The 18491-nt window shown below is 41.2% G+C and overlaps 1 protein-coding gene and 1 long non-coding RNA gene across 17 annotated transcripts in view; one reads left to right on the forward strand and one right to left on the reverse strand.

Moving 5' to 3' along the window:
* Positions 1-11406, reverse strand: part of SNCAIP (synuclein alpha interacting protein) — a 148197-nt gene extending 136791 nt beyond the window's left edge. For 3 of the 16 annotated variants that reach the window (XM_078365823.1, XM_035291016.3, XM_035291017.3), the window contains exons 1-2: positions 10614-10696; positions 9974-10179 (exon numbers count right to left, since the gene is read on the reverse strand). The gene's annotated coding sequence lies outside the window, so the exon portion shown is untranslated. Of the gene's footprint in view, positions 6090-9973; positions 10697-11112 lie in introns of those variants that run through there. The other 13 variants (XM_002744650.6, XM_008991617.5, XM_054252016.2 and 10 more) reach the window with 7 other exon arrangements.
* On the forward strand, positions 3524-6356 carry LOC118151405 (uncharacterized). The gene is made up of 3 exons (XR_008479576.2): positions 3524-3642; positions 5014-5111; positions 5435-6356. It is a non-coding gene; the product is annotated as an uncharacterized LOC118151405 (long non-coding RNA).
* Positions 11407-18491: the final 7085 nt, after the last annotated feature.

Consider the following 18491-nt stretch of genomic DNA (forward strand, 5'->3'; position numbering starts at 1 on the left):
TAAGATTTTACTTTGTGGAAATATTGGCAAGCTACCTCACCCTCAAACTGTTCCAAATATCTTTTTTGAGGAATCGTTTAAAACATTTTGTAGACTTCATTCATCCTCCTAAAACATAGTATGTGACAGCAGGATTTATTTTTACTGTATGAAGTCAGAAACAAAAACCCAAAGCAGGTCAATGAGCGCTCCAGGTTGAAACTGGTAATCAATGGTAAACTGAGGTTAGACTTTATTCAACTTTCCATTCCAATGTACTCTTTGAGTGGGCCTGAGGTAACTGTACTGTTTACTGAGATAAAAATCCCTTTTAAAAATGTTTATATGACTTAACAGATCAAACATATTTTCCTCCATTTTCAAACTTTAAATTTATTTGCATATGTGGTTAGTGTGGTTTTATGGAAGCACCAATCTTAGATTGGGTTATATGAATTATTTTAAGTGACACTTATCTTTGGGGGTAAATTAGACAAGCTAACATGCATATTAGTTGGTTAGAACCACTTGCAAAATTTAAATGCTGTACATGCAAAGGCAAATTGACTCAGGATATAAATCTCCATTTCTCTCAGAGGGAGTAGTGATGACTCTAAAACCACTGGAAACAGAAAGTTCATCGTGATGACTCTAATAGCTCCCTGATGCAAGCTAGCCTTCTCTTTTATATTTAATGTTCTATATGTCAGCTGGCCTTGTTTGCAATCTCAATAGGAGGCTTGTTCACTGGAAGAGGTTTTTTTTGGTTTTTGGTCTGTCCTATTTTCTTTTTTTTTTCCATGCTGTTAAATCAGACTTATGATTTCACATACTAGACTGCTTATAAGTTCTTCTAGTATTTGATGTTAAAGAGTTGAAACAAAAACTAAACAAGATGTATATAGTCTCAATACAATTTTTGGTTAGAAGTCTGGATGTGTGACTGGAGATGCCTCCTGTCCATTCAGTCTGACTCCAGTGTGGTTCTGTGGCACTGGACAAAGCTGGGAGATTGAAACAGGAGCCCCTGTGATGGGGGAATAGAGCCAGGGAGCAGGGGTTGGACAGGTAAGCCTCCATATACCAAGCACTTCAACTCCCAGAGTTACAGATATACCTCCTTTGTTCATTAATGATTCATCATGTCCCCAGTGCCAATGGTGGGTCTACCAAACACTGCACTCTACACCAGGGATAGAAAGATGACAAATTCCCTTCCTTCAAGAGCCAGGTTTGAGAACACAACCTTGTGAACCTTCTATTGGAGCAGCAATAAATATCTGAGCTAAGGGCTGAGGGAGGCTGAGGGGATGTCACTGAGTCTGTCTTAGGCATACCAGGGTCTCCTTGGAGTCCAAGCCTGTAGTCCACTGCAGGGGTCTCCAGCCACCTGTGGCCACTGAGCATTGGAATGCGGCCATTCTGAGTGAGGTAGGTAAAAAACATACACCAAATTTCAAAGATTTAATATGGGAAAAAAAAGAATATAAGGTATCTGGTTTGATTTTTTATATGGATTATATGTAGGAATGCTAATATTTTGGCTATATTAGGTAAGATTATTAAAATTGATGTCACCTGTTCTCTATTACTTTTTTAAGTGTGCCTGCTAGAAAATGTGAAATTACCTGCATAGCTCCCATTCATGGATCCTATTACATTTCTATCTGCCAGTGCAGGTTGGTACAGTCACAAGGCAATGCTTCAGGGAGAAAACCTGGGGAGGTGGCCTTAGGGCAAGTGGGTGACAGCAGGAAGTGCCTATGGAATGAGAAAGAGACAACTGGGGGACCCATCAGGGGCTATGAAGAGGGTGCAGAAACTGGCAGTGTATTTGCTTTCTTCGTTGTGCTCGCCTGCTGGAGTCATTTGCAGCAAGAGAGACCAGAACATAAAGGCTACAACAATAACATCTCGAACAAATTAGAAGCAGCCTGTGGTTTATAGTGAGCAATGCTCTACTGGGGACCAGATCAACTAGTTATCCCCGTCTTTGCCCCATCTGAGGTTAAGTCATTTGGTCACTGCTGCTTTCTCATCTGCAAAAGAGGGACTGAGATTAACTGGTTGGCCTGTGTGTCCCTTGACATCATCAACTAAGTTTTTGGAAACTTGAAGCACTCTGAACATCCTGGGGGAAGAAAGGGCTGGAGAAGTACACAGTGTTTTGTGACCAGAGTTTTGAAGCTGAAAAGAATGAAGAAACTGAAATAGAATAAATCCTTGATACTTCCTTTTTCATAAAACTTACTATGCTTTATTTAAATTATTTATTAGCCCGCTTCCTGGCAAGATATAAGCTAGCTATAAATACCATGAGTTCAGGATCCACATCTGTCTGCTCACTGCTGTGACTGCAGCTTGGAGGACAGAGCCCAGAATACAGCAGGCCTCAATAAATATCTGTGGAAGGGGGGTCACATGGAGCATTTGCAGTCATTTTTGCTGTTGAGCGTTAAAGTTTCCAAGTGTACAAACTGTACACAGGAGTGAGTAAGAGGTAGGAACTTACCTAGAGATGATCGATCCAGTAGTACTGTCACTCTAGTGATGTTATCTGTCCTACTGTGAACAAGCTGTCACAGGTGAAGGAGGACAGTGAGCTGAGACCTTCCCAGCCCTCAACTGCTCCTGCACTGGACACATTCCAGGAAGCTCTAATGGTAGAAGCAGCCACTTAACTTACTTTCAACAAGAGAAGCTGAAGGCTGAGGGAAGTCAGGATCAACAGAGGATCCAAATTTCAGAGGCACAGGTCTTATGCCTCACCTGGTTGCATGAAAGAGTGTGGAAGCAGCATGAAGTAGCAGTGATACAGACCTGGGTTCTGTGTTTAATTCTGTTCTCAGTACTTGCCCAGTGGGAGACTCTAAGTTCCCTCTCTGAACCTAATTCTCCTCCATAGCTTAAAATGACTCATAATGCATGGCTTAGCTATAATGTACCTTTCAAAAAGGGCTGGCATCTGGTAAATACTGAATAAATTGTTACATGTCAAACACAGTAAGCACTCAACAATGGCTATTATCATCCTTCTGCATCAGCTTTTAAAACAGATTTCTTTTTTTAACCTGGAGTCCATGGAGTCCCAGGAAATCCACAGATGAGATTCAATAGATCCTTGAAATCCCTAAAATTAAATACAAATTGGGGTATGTGTGCACATCTTTTCTCTACAAGGAAAGAATCCATAGCTTTCATCTAATGTTCTTAAGGCTCGCAGACTGAAAACAGGTTAAGAACTATTGAGCATCTGTGGCTTCCAAGTGTTTAGCAACTTTTATTTATCTATGGAATAGCTCTGTGAATGATTCTCAAAAGCAAGCTTTTCTCTGCCTCCTCAAGAGGCCTGTATTTTATATGCAGCAGAACAACTTCCATAAGAGGCTTTTATTTTCTGGTAGTATTAGTATCTCAGGAAGATAATTGGAATTTATGAGTAAGAAATTGGTCTTAATTTCAACTATAGTACTGGAGCCCTTACTTCTTTAAATATATCTTTTTCCAAAGGTTTGTGGTTTTTTTTTTTGACAGGATTGATGACCAAAGAAGACAGTGATAATGTTTTATTTTCAAGATGATGTTTGCTTCATCTTAGAAGAACAATAACAAAATTTTGAATGGGAAGATTCCAATCAAAGCTTTCACTCCTCAACAACCCAGGTGAGTGTCTGGCAGCTTATCAGCTGCCAGGCAGAAGGAGCTTAGTGGCAGACAAGCTGCTTCAAATCTCTAAATCTTCATTTCCTCATCTGTTAAAAAAAAAAAAAAAAAGGATGGTACCAGTAATGCCTCTTTCCTAGGGCTGCTGTGAGAACTAAATAAGAAAGACATCTAGTACATACTCAAAACAAACTGCCTCATAAATATCAACTATTAAATATTGTCTTTGATGACAGGGGAAAATGATTCCTCATCTGGTCTCTGACCCGTTACTCTGGGCCATTGATATTTTCCAGCCTCCTCAAGTTTGTTATTAGTGACAAAGTAACGAATAAGTAAATAAATCATTGGGAAAACTGTTGAAAAAGTGAGCAGCAGTTTTAAAGAGAACCTCTTTCATGTCCAGTATCCTAAGAGCCACATGTGAAAATCAAGTTAAAGGAAATAGAGTATAACTAAAGATTATAACTAAAAAAAATGAAAGATGAATGATTCAGCATATTTTTTTCCATATATTTAAAAACTATTGAGATATATGGTGGGCAAGGCACTGTACTGAGCACAGGCTGTGCAAAGACAAGAAAGTACAGTCCAGCTCTCAAGACATTTAGTCTACAGAGGGAGCCAGACATGTATATCCAAGGTCGTACAGGATAAAGCGTGATGTGGGGAAAGGCTGGGAAGAGATGTTCGGCAAAGTCTTCTTGAAAAAGCAACACTTGAGATGAGTTTGGAAGGATAAGTAAATGTTTAATAGTTCATAGTTTGAGAAAGAAGAAACAATATTCCACAGAGACAACAGCCCATGTAAAAGCGCGTGCAATGAAGCATTTAAGGATTTTGAAGTTACATGGGTCAGCCCAGCTTGGGGAAAATATGGGCAGCTAGAAGAAGGCTTTGCTGAACATACCAGCATCTACCCATCCTTGCACCCATAGGAGGAGACAAGACTCACCTCACAGAGAACCTTGGAATTCAAGGTAGGAGCTTGGACTCTTCTTCAGGGCTATGACAAGGTTTGGAATGGTTCTTAGTAGGGGGTTATATAATTCAATTTTATCTCTTCTTTAGAAAGAGCAAGCAGGCAATGGTGAGGAGGATGGACTGGAGGCTGGGAGACTGAAGGCAGCATTTGTAGAGGTGATTTGGGAAGAGTGAAACATGAAAGGAAGCAGAGCAGGAGGTCTTAGGGGATTAGGGGAGGAAGAAAGGGAGAAGGTCAGATCAAGATCATTCCCAGGTCTCTGACTTAGGGGTATAGTGAGAGGATACTATGTCTGTCAGGGAAACCAGGTGTAATAGTATTTTGTAGGTATCTGCTGTTTCTGCATACACGGCATTTCTTATCTCTTCTCAATATTTTTTTCCCAGCTACTCAGGAGGCTGAGGCAGGAGAATTTCCTGAATCTGGGAGGCGGAGGTTCCAGTGAGCCAAGATCATGCCACTGCACTCCAGCATGGGTGACAGAGTAAGACTTCATCTCAAAAACAAACAAACAAAAAAAACAACAACAACAACAAGAAAAACCACCCCTTCCCTGCTCTCAGTTTATATGGTTTAGAAGGGTTTTGCTGACCAGTCTCCCATGTACCTCTTTCACGCCCATACACTCCACCCTACCTGCCTTCACACATACCACTCTTCCCTTCCAAAAGCCTCCAGGACTGAGCTCATAGTCAAAGCCGAGTCAAGTGGCATGGTCCAAATCTTTGGCCATAGAGTCTGGTTCAAGAATATGCATGTGATCAAAGTGGTCTAATTAAAGTTAATCCTGAATTCTCTTTTTCTCAGGGGTTAAGCCCAAAGCTGCAGATCAAAATTTTGCCACCATGAAGAAAAGAGGAAATCAGAATTGGATCCTTTATGAACTTTTCCTTTACAGGAGCCAGTATATGCCCTTTCCTACTTGTGCAAGTATAAACAAGGTTCCTTTGATTTGCAACCAAGTATCCTGAAAAACACAAGGATTAAAGACAAGTGTATTTCAATAAAGAAAAGAAAATAGTTTATTTTTATGAGTAGTAGATTTAAAAAAACCTATATTACTGTGACAAGAGTACCTTAAAATATTTAAGTCTACAAAAGGCACTTAGGGACTTTATGGCAAACTCTACACTTAATAATGAAAAGCCAGACCAGACCATTTTAAAAAACTTTACTGCACCAGATAATGGCACATCCACTCATTCAATTAACATTTATTGAGTATCTTCAGGGTTTTTAGATGTGTGCAATAAAAATGATAAAAGCGTATTCTTCGGTTTGAGCTGGTTCATCCAAGTTCATTCCATAAAGAGCAGCTGTGTATGCTGTTCAGACTAATTGTGTGAAGTTGGAGAGGCCAGGTGTTTCTGTCTAGCCCAACAGCTGCAGTTGGTGGTAAGGGCACCACCTGAATTTCAGTCTGACCATAAAATGAGGCTGATGAAACAGCACCTTGCATGAGCTTTTAGGTGAAAGACAGAACAGAACATGTTTAGAATTCTTCTCCCTTCTAATAAAACATCCATTAACGTTTATGAAGGAGTCTGGATGAGGCATTGTGCCAGACCCTCTTTTCTTTCTTTACTTTCCACAAGAAAACTCCACCAATAGTATGGGTTCAACTGTTATTCATGCACCTATACTCTATGAAAATATGCCAAAATTGTCACCTCCTGCCTTATTACCTCTTGATCCCCCATGGCTAGGCCTAAATAAATGTTTAAGTGTTTATCTGTGGTGAGCATTTGTTGGTCTTGCCAACCTGTGTCCATCCCCACTTCTGATAGCAGTGCTCTAGTGTCCTTTGAGGGTGAACCTGCCCACTCTGCATTGTGTGCTGCCCTGGTGTGGCTGTCAGTGCTATTGGCTCAGGAGTGTGAATATCACTCAAACTAAGTCAAAGGTATTCTCTTGCCTGGTATGCTCACTTTAGGGGCAGAGCATTCTAAGGGCCGACCTCCAGCCATGCCTTGGAGAAAGAACATCGGTTCTACTCTCCAGGTAAGTTCTGTTTCCATCCTGAGAGTAGTGGTTCTGACTTCCCTTTGACACCTTAGGGAATCCCTGATGTTGTAGTTTGTTTTATGTTGCTATACACCTAAAGAAACTTAACTATATACAATGGTGCACTGTGGTTTAAACACTAAACTATAGCTAACATTCATAGCCTACTTACTCTGCAGCTTATAAAGTACTTTCACCTTCAATTTGTCTCTTTTAATCAACCTTTCTGGAATTGAATTTTTCTCCTCCCCCCAAATAAATCACTTATTGATTTTCTATTTCTCACAAAAGCACAATCATTCTGTCACTTAAGCTTTTTTAAATCTCAGAATGACTGACTTTTTGCTTTTACTAACCCCCTATAATCAGTCACCTCATCCTAAATATGGGATCTCCCAGACTGATCCCTTTCCATTTTTCCTGCCTCCATTTTTGTCAAAGCCATCAACTTTCAACAATGCTAAGCTCACTCTGCCACCAACCTTCTGTCTCCAAACCATAACACCACTGGCGGAAGGATATGGCCAAAATTTTATTATCATTGTGTCACACTTCCTTACCTGGGGTTTATAGAACAAAAATTTACTGGACAACTCCTTAACCTAAATCCTGGGTTATTGCTAAGCAGGCTCCAATACTCTCTCCTAACATTATTTTCAGCAGAAAACATCTGCTAGACACAACTATCCTCAAACATGTAGTATATTATAAAAAACTGGTTCAAATTTTTTGCACATCCATCTCATCATAACTGGACTCTTTCTATACCCCTTGAATCTGGGGTAACCTCCTGATTTGATATGGTGAATGGGAGAGAAGCTAATGTGATTCAAGTTGAGGCTTTAAGGTTGCTTTTGCATTGCAGGTTGTTCTTTTGCTGCTCTTACAACACTGTTTGATTTGCTATGTAAAGAATTTCAGGTGAGTATGCTGGAGAATGGGTGGTACATATCCCAGCCACTGATTATGTTATCCTGGCCAACAGTCTGATAACTGCCAGACAATGAGTAAAGCCATTCAAAATTATACCACCAGCAGACTGAAAATATCTGAGCACACCTAACTAAGAATAGCAGAAAACCACCTCACTGAGCCCAGCTAAAATTGCTGACCACCAGAATCATGAGCTAAGTAGCAATTTTAAGTAACTGCATTTTGTGGGGATTTGTTATCCAATGATGAATAACTGATATAACATCTAAGCTGGTTTTGTCACTCTTTCCTCAGAATTCCTTTTCAGTTACTATTTAGTGTCTTGGGCACTCAATTATGAAATGTGTTTTTCCATGTTTTATAGCATTTAATTTTTCATGGGTCCTATTTCCCATGAACATGTTCTTTGTGAAAAGACTATATATTTTATGTTGCTATATGACACATGGGCACAAAGTAAATGCACACTAACTATTTAGGAACCAATTAGTACTTTCCCAGGGCCCAGCTAGCAGTCATACCAATTAAAAAATATTTTAATCATTAATCATATTTTGATCATTAATTTTTAAAATGTAAAAAAGAGTGATAGGATTCAAACCACAAAATACAAAATCTAGTTACCTAAAGTATAAAGTGCAAAATCATGCATAGTATGTATCATATTAGAAACCAAGTTACTGATTCATTTTGCATAAATAACTTCCTACAAGTGAATCTGCATAGAAATCAAAGGGGCACAAGGAAATAAGTATGTAAGGGTAAATGTTTCACAGAAGCAACTATTTTATTTTCACCAGAATATCATTTTTCTCCCAAGACACATATTTCTCCTATGTGGTTTGCAACTGTAACCTGACAAACTGCCAAAGACAAAGCTTCTATTCTAAGAGTGTTACTGATTCTCTCGTTGCTATTCAATTAGATTTTGCATTTAAAAGAGAAATTCCCTTGTGTTTCTTATAATGATGCACCTGCTCCTTGGGAGATTTCCTCTTTTGACAAGAAATGACTTAAATCTGGCAAGAAAAACAGCTCCAGGCTTTTTGTGATAATATCAAAGATCATTTGTTTGTATTAGATGTTTGTGTGGGTTTCCCTCAAGAGCAGTAAAGAACTGCTACAATTTCTTCCAAAACAATAGCACACACAGTTTCTTGGCTAGCACTTCCACTGTACACCTGCACCAGAACAACTGTCTGGAATTAGCAAAGTTGTGACAGAGTAGACAGAGAAATGCATTTACTTTAGTCACTTCCTTTTGAATGTCAACAAATGGTAACCGTTAAATTAATGAATGCAGCATCATTTCAAATTTACAATCTGTAACCTTTCTTCATGAAATGCTTCGTACGGAGAAAATGAAATTTATATTCAAAATTATGCCACTTCTTTTCAAAATCCCATGCTATATTTTATTTTTAACGGACGTGACCAAACACGATCATTAAGAGAAGCATCATCTTTTACTTTCTGATTCCAGACCTGTTAATGCATACATATTTAGTTATGGGTAATCCTCAGTTAATACTCCCTTTCCAGAGAGACTTCCGCGATCAGAACCAAAACACTACGCCTTTCGAATCGTCTTAAGAACTCCTTAAAGGTGTCCCCTTGTACTCCCACCATGCTGAATGTAATTTAACATTGAGATGCATCAGAATCAGCCAATATACTTTCTCTCCCAGATGTGCGCACATTAGCATACTGCTTTCCTAGACCTTGTTCTTTGCCTTTTAAATTTTCAATATGTACAAATGAAATACAGATTTCAACCCATTCCCAACTGGGATGTCTGCTCCATAAAAGAAAAATAGGGGTTTCCCTTGCTGCAGATTCAGCAACGAAAGTCGTGCTTGAAAATTACGTGTTTAGAGTGACACCTTGGAGAACTGACATACTCTGCACACATGTAATCCTCATAAACCTCCCCAGACAGCCCTTATTTCATTTTGCAAACTGCACCCTGGCCAGGCTCCACCGCACGTGGTGTGTGGCGAGACTGTCCTACAGCAGTTCTTCCGTCCTCCGGGCTCTTTGATGGGCACTTGTCAATAACGGCCAAGAGGAATGGGACCCTGCCTCCAACAAGTGAAAAGGAGCACCGACAGTAATGCTTCCTTAATTAACTTTCCCAAGGAAAGCAACGTTCCCACAGGAAAAAAAACAACACGGTTCCCCCCTCCTAGCGGTCCATTGAAAATGAGCAACAATGCTGTTGCCTTTTTGTTTCCTAAGACTTTCTTCGCTGCAAGCAGTAGCGTGTTCCTCAAAGAATGCTAGTATTTCCTGTGGAAACTGTATGGCTGCCAGTAATGGCTCATAATTTTCCCTCTTTTCTTTTCGTAAAAATGAAATAAACAAAACGTGGCCTTTGACAACAGCCAAAATTGAGTTCACCCCACTTACCACCTGCAGATGGAAGTCATCGCCAAGAAAGAAGGCCAAGAGAGTAACATTCCCTGCTGAAATTGAAGCGGACCAGCCTGGGACGCAGGACAGCACTGGAGGGAGGCTGGTGGAGCCCGGGCTGCACAGGGCAGCCGGGGTGCCGGTGCTGACGGGCGAGGGGCTCCCCTTGGGCGGCAGCAACACCACACGTCCCTCTCCTGCAGCTATTATTACCGTTGTTAGTACCGTCGCTATTACTATTACTTCGCCCCTCCTTACCTCAGCTCTTCCGAGCCGCGGCACTGCCCATCCCTGCCTGCGATACGATCCCGGGTGGCAGCAAGAATAAGAACCACATGAAGAGGACACATAAAAAGAACAATCCTTTGGAAACCGAGGCGGGGGTTATTTCCCCCTTTCCCCAGTAAAGCACCCGCTGCCGCCACCACTGTTACTATAGAGACCTCCCCCTCAAACCCTTTCTGCAGAGGCGCCTCTGCTGCCCGGAGCAGCAGAGACTCGCGGCACAAAGGGGGCCCAGGGCTTGGGGAGCTGGGGCGACACCCGCTGGGGTCGCCTGGTGCAAACTTGGAAAGGCTGAGACTCCCACCCCCCGCCCCCCGCCTCCCCGCAGCGTCCGCTCGGGACTAGGACTCACCCGGGGCGCCCGGCGCGCCGGCTGCTCCTGAGCGCGAAGGGACTGACGGACCGACTGACTGACCGCGGCGGCGGGAGCAGAACAGGCTCGCAGGGAACTGGCGGGCGAGGAGGCGCTGCCGCGGCCCCGCTACGTCACAATGCGGCCGGGCCGCGGGCGCCGCTCCCCGGGCCCCCCAACGGGCGCGCGCGGGCGGGGACAGCCTGGGCGGCCGCGGACCGAAACCGGCGCGGGGGAACGCGAAACGCAGAGCGGGCGCCCGGCCGGGCACGGGGGCGCGGCCACCACTGTCCCTGCCGAGGCTGCCGAGGCTGCCGGGGCCGCCGCGCCCTCAAGCTGCGCTGCGCTGCGCCCCTGCGGTCGCCCCTGGCCAGCGAGCCCCGCTCGGCCTGACAGCGACCCTTCCCGCGGCGCCCCGGCCCGGCCCGGCCCACGCCCCTCCCTCGCCGCTTCCTCACCAGGGATTCCCCGGCCCGCCCGCCAGCTCCTGTCCACGAACCTGCTCTTTCTTCACCTTTGGCTCTTTCACCTCGACTGCCGTTGCTTTTCCCCAACTGGGGCTCTCCTCTCCTCCCCGCCTACTTTTTGCCCCCGCTTCCCACTTTTCTCCTCCTGTCCCCCTCCCTTGCTTTGCGGCCTCTCCCCCTGGAAATCGCCCCCTCACCGTGTCCAAGCGTCAACCGCTGCCGCCTCATTGGTCCTCAGACCATTCCAGGGTTCCAGCTTAAACCGGGAAAAGAGACTCGGGGAGGCGGGAGCGGAAGGTGGGCATGGCCCTGGGAAACTCGTGTCTGAGAAGCCTTTTGGCAGAGCGTTTTGCGTTGGCACGGAGTCTCCATCCCCCAGCCCTCCCCCCGAAGCTCGCCCACCCTTGAGGACGTGGCCAAGGAGAGAAGGGCAAGGGTGGCTTTGCCTTCCTGGAATGTTCTGTGCTCAAGTGTGGTAGATGGAGATGTTGGGCTGAAATAAAGACGTTTTAATTCAAAAACGTGTCAATGTACCAATGGCTCTACGGTAACATTAACTTTTATTGTTTCTTAATTGTGGAGGGATTGGGGGTGGGAGGTTGCTGGATGAGGCGTCAGTAATGCCTGCAGTGGTGACTGCTTCTTTCCTTATTTCCGAAATGAAATCAGGAGGAGTGGAAGCATTTATGGTAACCTTGGCTCACGACTGTCTCGCTGTTTCCCTCTGGAAAGCTTTAAATGGTCTTTGAGAAATCTCTTTCCCAGGCGAGATGACTCGGAGAAGTTCACTCAGCAAAGCCATTGAGGACCACACTCTTGTTCCAGGGTATGGCTGCTTACCTGACCCTGTCCCAGAGAAAAGGGTGAGGAAGTAAGTCTTGGTAAGTTTAGAGGCACCCTCTTTCCCTTGCCAGTTCTAGAGGACAAGAACGGCACCAAGATCCTAGGACACCTGGCACTATCTGGGTACTGGCAAGGGAGTTGTGTGATCTTGTTACAATAAAAAAAGGAAGGATCTGGTTGTTTAAAGCTGGGGTTTCCTGGGTAACTAGCCTAGGACTGCCCACAGTCTTTGTGGAGTCCACAGGCTGCTCTGTACTAGGAGGCATAGCCGGAGTCATGCTTGCCCTGGACTTGTTCCGACCAGGACCTTCATTGAAATGAGGACTACCTTGAATGTAGGCAGAAGACATTTCACATAGGTCTAATTCCATTTCCTACTGCAAATCTAAATTTCTTTCTCGGCTTTTGACATAAACAGCCAAGAGCATGTGCTGCGGTGTTGTAATTTGTTTATTGTAATTTATCATGTGTAAGACTTAAGTACATACATGGAAAGTGGCTTCACAATTTTAAAAATACACATTATCCCCCAGTAGAAAATATAAAATTGGATGACATCATGTGGCACTAAAAATACTTGAAAATATTGGGTTTAATTTGTTCACATCTGGTTAAAATAAAACTGCCTGTTTTTTTCCTAGTGTAAACTTTGAGAAAAGCACATCTTGCTTTCATCCAGTAGATATAGATGGGATTGGTGTCACCCTTGACATGATCTACAGAGAACATACTTCATTTCCATTCTCTTAAATATTTTGACACCCTGTTTTTTGAAAATCAGATTTTAATTATTTATTGAAGAATTGTAAATAGCCATCTCCTTCCAACTGTCCTAAATATTCATTAGCTCTGACAACAAGCCAGGTGTTAATTCATATAAATAATTTGACTAGAAGGGGCCTGATCATGCTGTAGGTACAGAAAGTGGGTTGTCCTGGGAAATAAAGTTTCCTATTTTTGCATTGCCAAGGGAATAGCATGCCACAGTGTAAAAGAGCAATCTTTTGAGTTGTTGTTTCAGATATTTTCCTCTATTTTTTATAGTTCTTTTGTTATGGTTCTTCTGTTTCTAACATGTTTTTGATTACATATTTAGCGTTGTTTCCATGTGATTGTTTTTACTGTGTGATTTAAATCTTGCTTATATACATTTTCCTGCATAGGCTGTGTGTTTGCTTTCCTTTGGACTGTTTATTGGTTTGCTTCTCCTGTGCATACCCTTGCCAAATCCAAATTACAAATCAATATACCAAAGTGTGGAAGGGGTCCTCTTGTTGCTTCTTACTGACAACCAGTTCCTGCATTCAGTTTTCTAATCAAGCAGCTGCCTCTATGGGCTAGTGATTCCCAAGACGTGGCTTAGCAGCACAACCACTGGGCCATTTACCCATTTTTAGGAGACCCCACCCACGCCTGCAACAGCGTAGGGTATACTTTTCTTAAAGCACTTAGCATACCTCTTATTCTTTGTCTGTTTCTTATCCCCTTCTATTCAATTGTCAGTTCCCATCATGATGACAGGGAGTACATATTATTCATATTTGGATCCTTAACACTGAACACATTTTTATATTCAAGAGTTAGCTACTGAAAATAATTAGTACAAAAATGCATTTCACTGTATATCATCTGCCAAAGAGCTGCCAGTAATTTGTTCATTTAATTGTTACAATTAAACATCTGCCTCCCCTGTCCTTTTACCCAATTTCTATAAATATATCTTTATTGTGCTACAAAAATTGGATAAAACTACCATAACGCTATTGAGATCAAATAGGAAAAAAGTTCCTTATTTTTCCTATTTTTAGTTTAGATTTGACTTGACTATCCAAATCTGTGGTAAAAGCTCAGATTTTTAAATTCTCATTGATGAGTCTGGGTCATTCAGATTCTAGCTGGGAACTATAATTGGTCAAGTCAGGCTGCCCTTTTATTCTGGAGCTGAGTTTGTTTTATTTGCTTGGCTCTCACTATAAGTTATTTATATCAAGAGTCAGAATAAGTATTTATGCAAATTTGATGTTATTAGTCAGGATAGGTTAGGTTGCGCTGCAGTAACAAACAACCCCACAACAACAACCCCAAATATCCATAGATAAATAAAAATGTATTCGTTGCTCTCACTGTATGACAGTTGCACATAGGCTGCATCTTTGCTTCATGTCTTTTTCACTTTAAGACTCCAGCCCAAGCCAGGTATAGTGGCCTGCAGTCTTAACACTTTAGGAGACCAAGGCAGGAGGATACTTTGAGGCCAGGAGTTTGGGGTTACAGTGAACTATGATTGCACTACTGTACTCCAGCTTATGAGACAGGGTGAGACCTCATCCACTCACCCACTGCCCCAAGAAAAAAATTGCAGCCCAATGGGGGAGCCACTAACAACAATATTGCTGGCAATTCTAGTTAGGAAAATACATCTCTAAAGTATTTTTGCTAGGAATCAAATGCTTTGGCTCCAAAGTTACACAAATCACTTATGCTCACAACTCATCAGCCAGAACTAATTGTGTGAGTCCACCAAATCACAAGAGGACAAAGAAGTGCAATTCTTGCAATATTAGAATAATCCTAGAATATTTGGTAATAATTAGCATATTTGGTAAATAATAATACAAGGAAGTATGAACATATTACACTTCACTGTAGATATTATAATACATGAGAAAATTTCCTGGGTATTTTACATAAAAGCCAGAGAGCTTAAGTATAAAAATGGATGCTGAAGAGAAGTATGAATTTTACAGCAGTTTTAATTTCTGAAATATGGCAGGTTAGCACTGAGGCTGACTTGGGCTCACTCTTCACCTGGGCCCTTAGAGACTCTTTGCCTGTCCTCACTCAGCGTCATCTGTAAACCTTCAATTTTTATTTAAAAGTGGTATTTCTACAGCTACCTGAGCTCCAGTGGACTGGTTGCTTTTCTCAGGGATTCTACTCACATTGTCTTCAACAGGTCGCTTTTTCCTGGGTATTTTTCCTGGAAAGCCTTTGCCCTCCCAAGGTGGCTTGTAGTTTTCAGGTGTATTTGAATGATTCCTCTTGGGTCACATCACATCTCCCTATCTGTCCACTGTTGCCTCCAGTCTGAATCAGGTTTCCGGTGACTGTGGTAAAATCTACCTGATCCTGGTACTTCCAGAAAACAGTGATGATTGAGAAATCCCTCAGCCTTTTTGTGTTCCAGGAAATGGCTCACCCCAAAGAGCCACCCTTGCCCATGAGACCTAAATAAAACTCTCAGCTCGCTCTTTCTCACGACCCTCGTAAGATTCAGAGATGACTCTCTTGTTTACCTAAGACAGGCCAAAACACAGACTTTCCCCATTTTGCCTGGATGTGCTGATAAGACCAGACACAGATGCTTCAACTTCCCATTCTCTATCTTATGAATGATTAGCTGAGATTAAAACTGTTTGTCCCTCTGAAACTTGCTAGACACAGAGATAAATGTTTCCTCTTCAGCTAACTGACCTAGACTTTCCCTGATTGCAAAACGACCCAAACAATAAATCATCTCCCACCTGTAACTTGTCTATTCTTCCCTATAAACATCTAAGGGAAAATTAACCTACAGAAACATTCTGATATTCAGATTTAGGGTGTTATTCTATTACAAAAGCATGAATAAAATTAATGTTCTCTGGTTCTTTTCTTTGACACTATCCTTTCCCCCTTTGTATTCTACTGTTTCTTTTTTTCATTTTTGTTAATAACTACTTTAGTCACTGATGTAAATTAATATCACAGATCTGTTATTCAACTGAAAAGTAGTTATTTTAATAACTGAGGAGTGTTTAAAACCCTTAAAACTGTACAGACTCATTGAATTTTTTTTTTGTTTGTTTTCTCTACTGGTAAAATAAATAGCACTCCTACATCAGAGTATTCATCTTGACAATAAATGAATATGCCATACCCTTGCTGAATGGGCACCACATTTATTTTCATAACATGACATATGTGCAGAGCAATATCTTAGTTATTCAATATGCAGGCAGGTCCTCTAGTGGATGCTACAGCATAGAATTAATAAACAAAGGCTTCCAAATAGTAATTTGCCTACTGGGTTATACTACTTTTCAACTTGGGCAATAGAAAAGAGAAATATTTTCTAAGATGCAGGCCTAGAATAGGTGCTTTCAACAACTGGTATATCTCACAGATCCAAGACCATGTAAGAGGAGGGAGAGAAGGGGATGAGAGAGATCCCTAGGGAGGGGCACCTATAGTTTCCCTGCCAGAATGATTCCTTGATTATAGGCCAACATGGATAAAACCAAACATCATATGGGGCAGTCTGACCCTGACTGGGGATTTCCATTTTCAGGGGGAAAAAAATGAGAAAGTTCATTTAAAACAGAAAAACTGGGAAGTCTTATGAAATTCATATTCTGTAAATATGGAGTAATCTTAGGCAAGGGCACATTTAAACCCTATAGATTTCACACATGTATATATAAACACCAATTAAATCTCTAACTGAAGGTTTTGGTATTTGAAATAAATTTGATTAGGTTGTTTAAAAAGGAATGCAGCTCAGCCGAGTGTGGTTAAACGATCTGAAGAGAAATGCAGGTCAACTTCCGAACACTATGCCACATGTATGTGGACCTGTCATGGTTGCAGACTGTGAAACCAATTAAAATGCATTCCATTGATTATTTATCAATTGTAACAGCATTATAGTTTTAATTGCTTCTGATCCTAGAGGTAACTATTAAGTCTCCTTTCTTCATTTGATAATAATTTTGCTATAGCATATAATCTGTGCTTTGATATTACCTTGATTTAATCCACTGATATAGTTAGATTCAGAGTTTCTGTTGTCTTTATAATACAAGTAATTTTCTCTTTACTCACCTATTCTAACATGAGAGCAAGGACATGCATTTGGAAATAATTAGATCGGTTTATGGATGATGCACATGGCTATGAAATGGAAAAGGGGGATTTAGATCCACTGGGGATTAAAGCTATATCTGACTTTAGTCTCTGGCTTTATCTTTAAGCAGCTTTTAGTGAGTTAATAGAACAGAAACTTGTTCCCTTTGGATAAGCCCCACAAAGACATTAGAATCGTTACCTCTAAGTAGCAGCAGAAAGCTGTCAGTGAATGGAATGCTTAAGTAATTATAATCACCACTGTTCTAAACCAGGATAAATCCTAATTCCAAACAACTTTTGGGAAGAAAGACTAGTTCTGAAAATGAAGTAAGGTTTTCAGTCTTCCTAAATATGACTATCTTATGAATTTTACTTTCTTCCTCAAATTTGTAACTTCCAGTATCCAATTCCCTGGACTTGGGACATATGGTCATCTTCAGAAAAAAACAAGGAGAAAAATGCTAACTACATATTGTACTAGATTAAAAAAATAGCTGATGGCTAATTTTTTAAAAGTTCCTTGTAAATTATGAGGAAGCTTTTAAAGGTGGTTTGTAGGAATAGAAAAGGAAGTAATTATTGGTGGAATAAATGCTTTTAAATTCAAAATCCAATCTACCCCTACAGTATAGAGGATTTAAGCATATTAACCCAAAGGTCACATCTCAGCTTTATTTCTTATTTTGGGTTCAAACCCTAGATTTACTTTTTATTTTATCTTCAAAGTTATTTATTTATTTATTCATTCATTTATTGAGAAAGAGTCTCACTCTGTTGCCCTGGCTGGAGTGCAGAGGCATGATCTCGGCTCACTGCGACCTCTGCCTCCTGGGTTCAAGTGATTCTTGTCTCTCAGTCTCCTAAGCAGCTGGGATTACAGGTGTACACCACCATGCCCAGCTAATTTTTATATTTTTAGTAGAGACAGGGTTTCGCTATGTTGGCCAGGCTGGTCTCGAACTCCTGGCCTCAAGTGATCTGCCTGCCTCAGCCTCCCAAAGTACTGGGATTACCAAGATGAGCCACCACACCTGGCCCTATTTTATCTTTAATGTTATTTAATGTGACCAGGCCTTAGTTCCCTCAGCTACAAAATGAGATGCTAATAGTCTCTACTTCAAAAGACTATGAGACTTAAATAAGCTAATATTTTTAAAAATCACAATTAAATATATTAAAAGAATTACTGTCAAGTAAGTAAACTCTGTAATGCCTATGGAGTATGGGTGAATCCATTGGAAATATGGAGAGTGCTGGCTAGCTGGCTATAAATATCTTTATTTCTCCACTTGTATCGTGGCATTAAATAGAATTTGAATTATTTGCCACTTAAGACATAATAATAGAACATCTTATATTCTTATGTGGTAAGTGTATAGTTTTCCACAACCCTACTTTTATTATAGCCACAGTATATGAAATGTTATTTGGAAAACCATTTAGTTCATGTTTAAATATTGCCATTGGTTCTCTGGCAATTTAAGGCATTTTAATATTTAGATCTTTTCATTTGATACTAAACTGTGGTTAGTAAACAGCATTAACATTCTACCCAGGTCTCCAAAGATGATTTGACTCGTAACTCAAGAACAAACATTGAAGAAGAATTTTCAAAAATGAAACATCTGTAATGAGAGGGGCATCATTAGTATTTTAAAGTCTGGACCTATTTTAATATGAT

The sequence above is a fragment of the Callithrix jacchus genome, chromosome 2 (assembly GCF_049354715.1).
Source record: "Callithrix jacchus isolate 240 chromosome 2, calJac240_pri, whole genome shotgun sequence".
Classification (NCBI taxonomy): domain Eukaryota; kingdom Metazoa; phylum Chordata; class Mammalia; order Primates; family Cebidae; genus Callithrix; species Callithrix jacchus.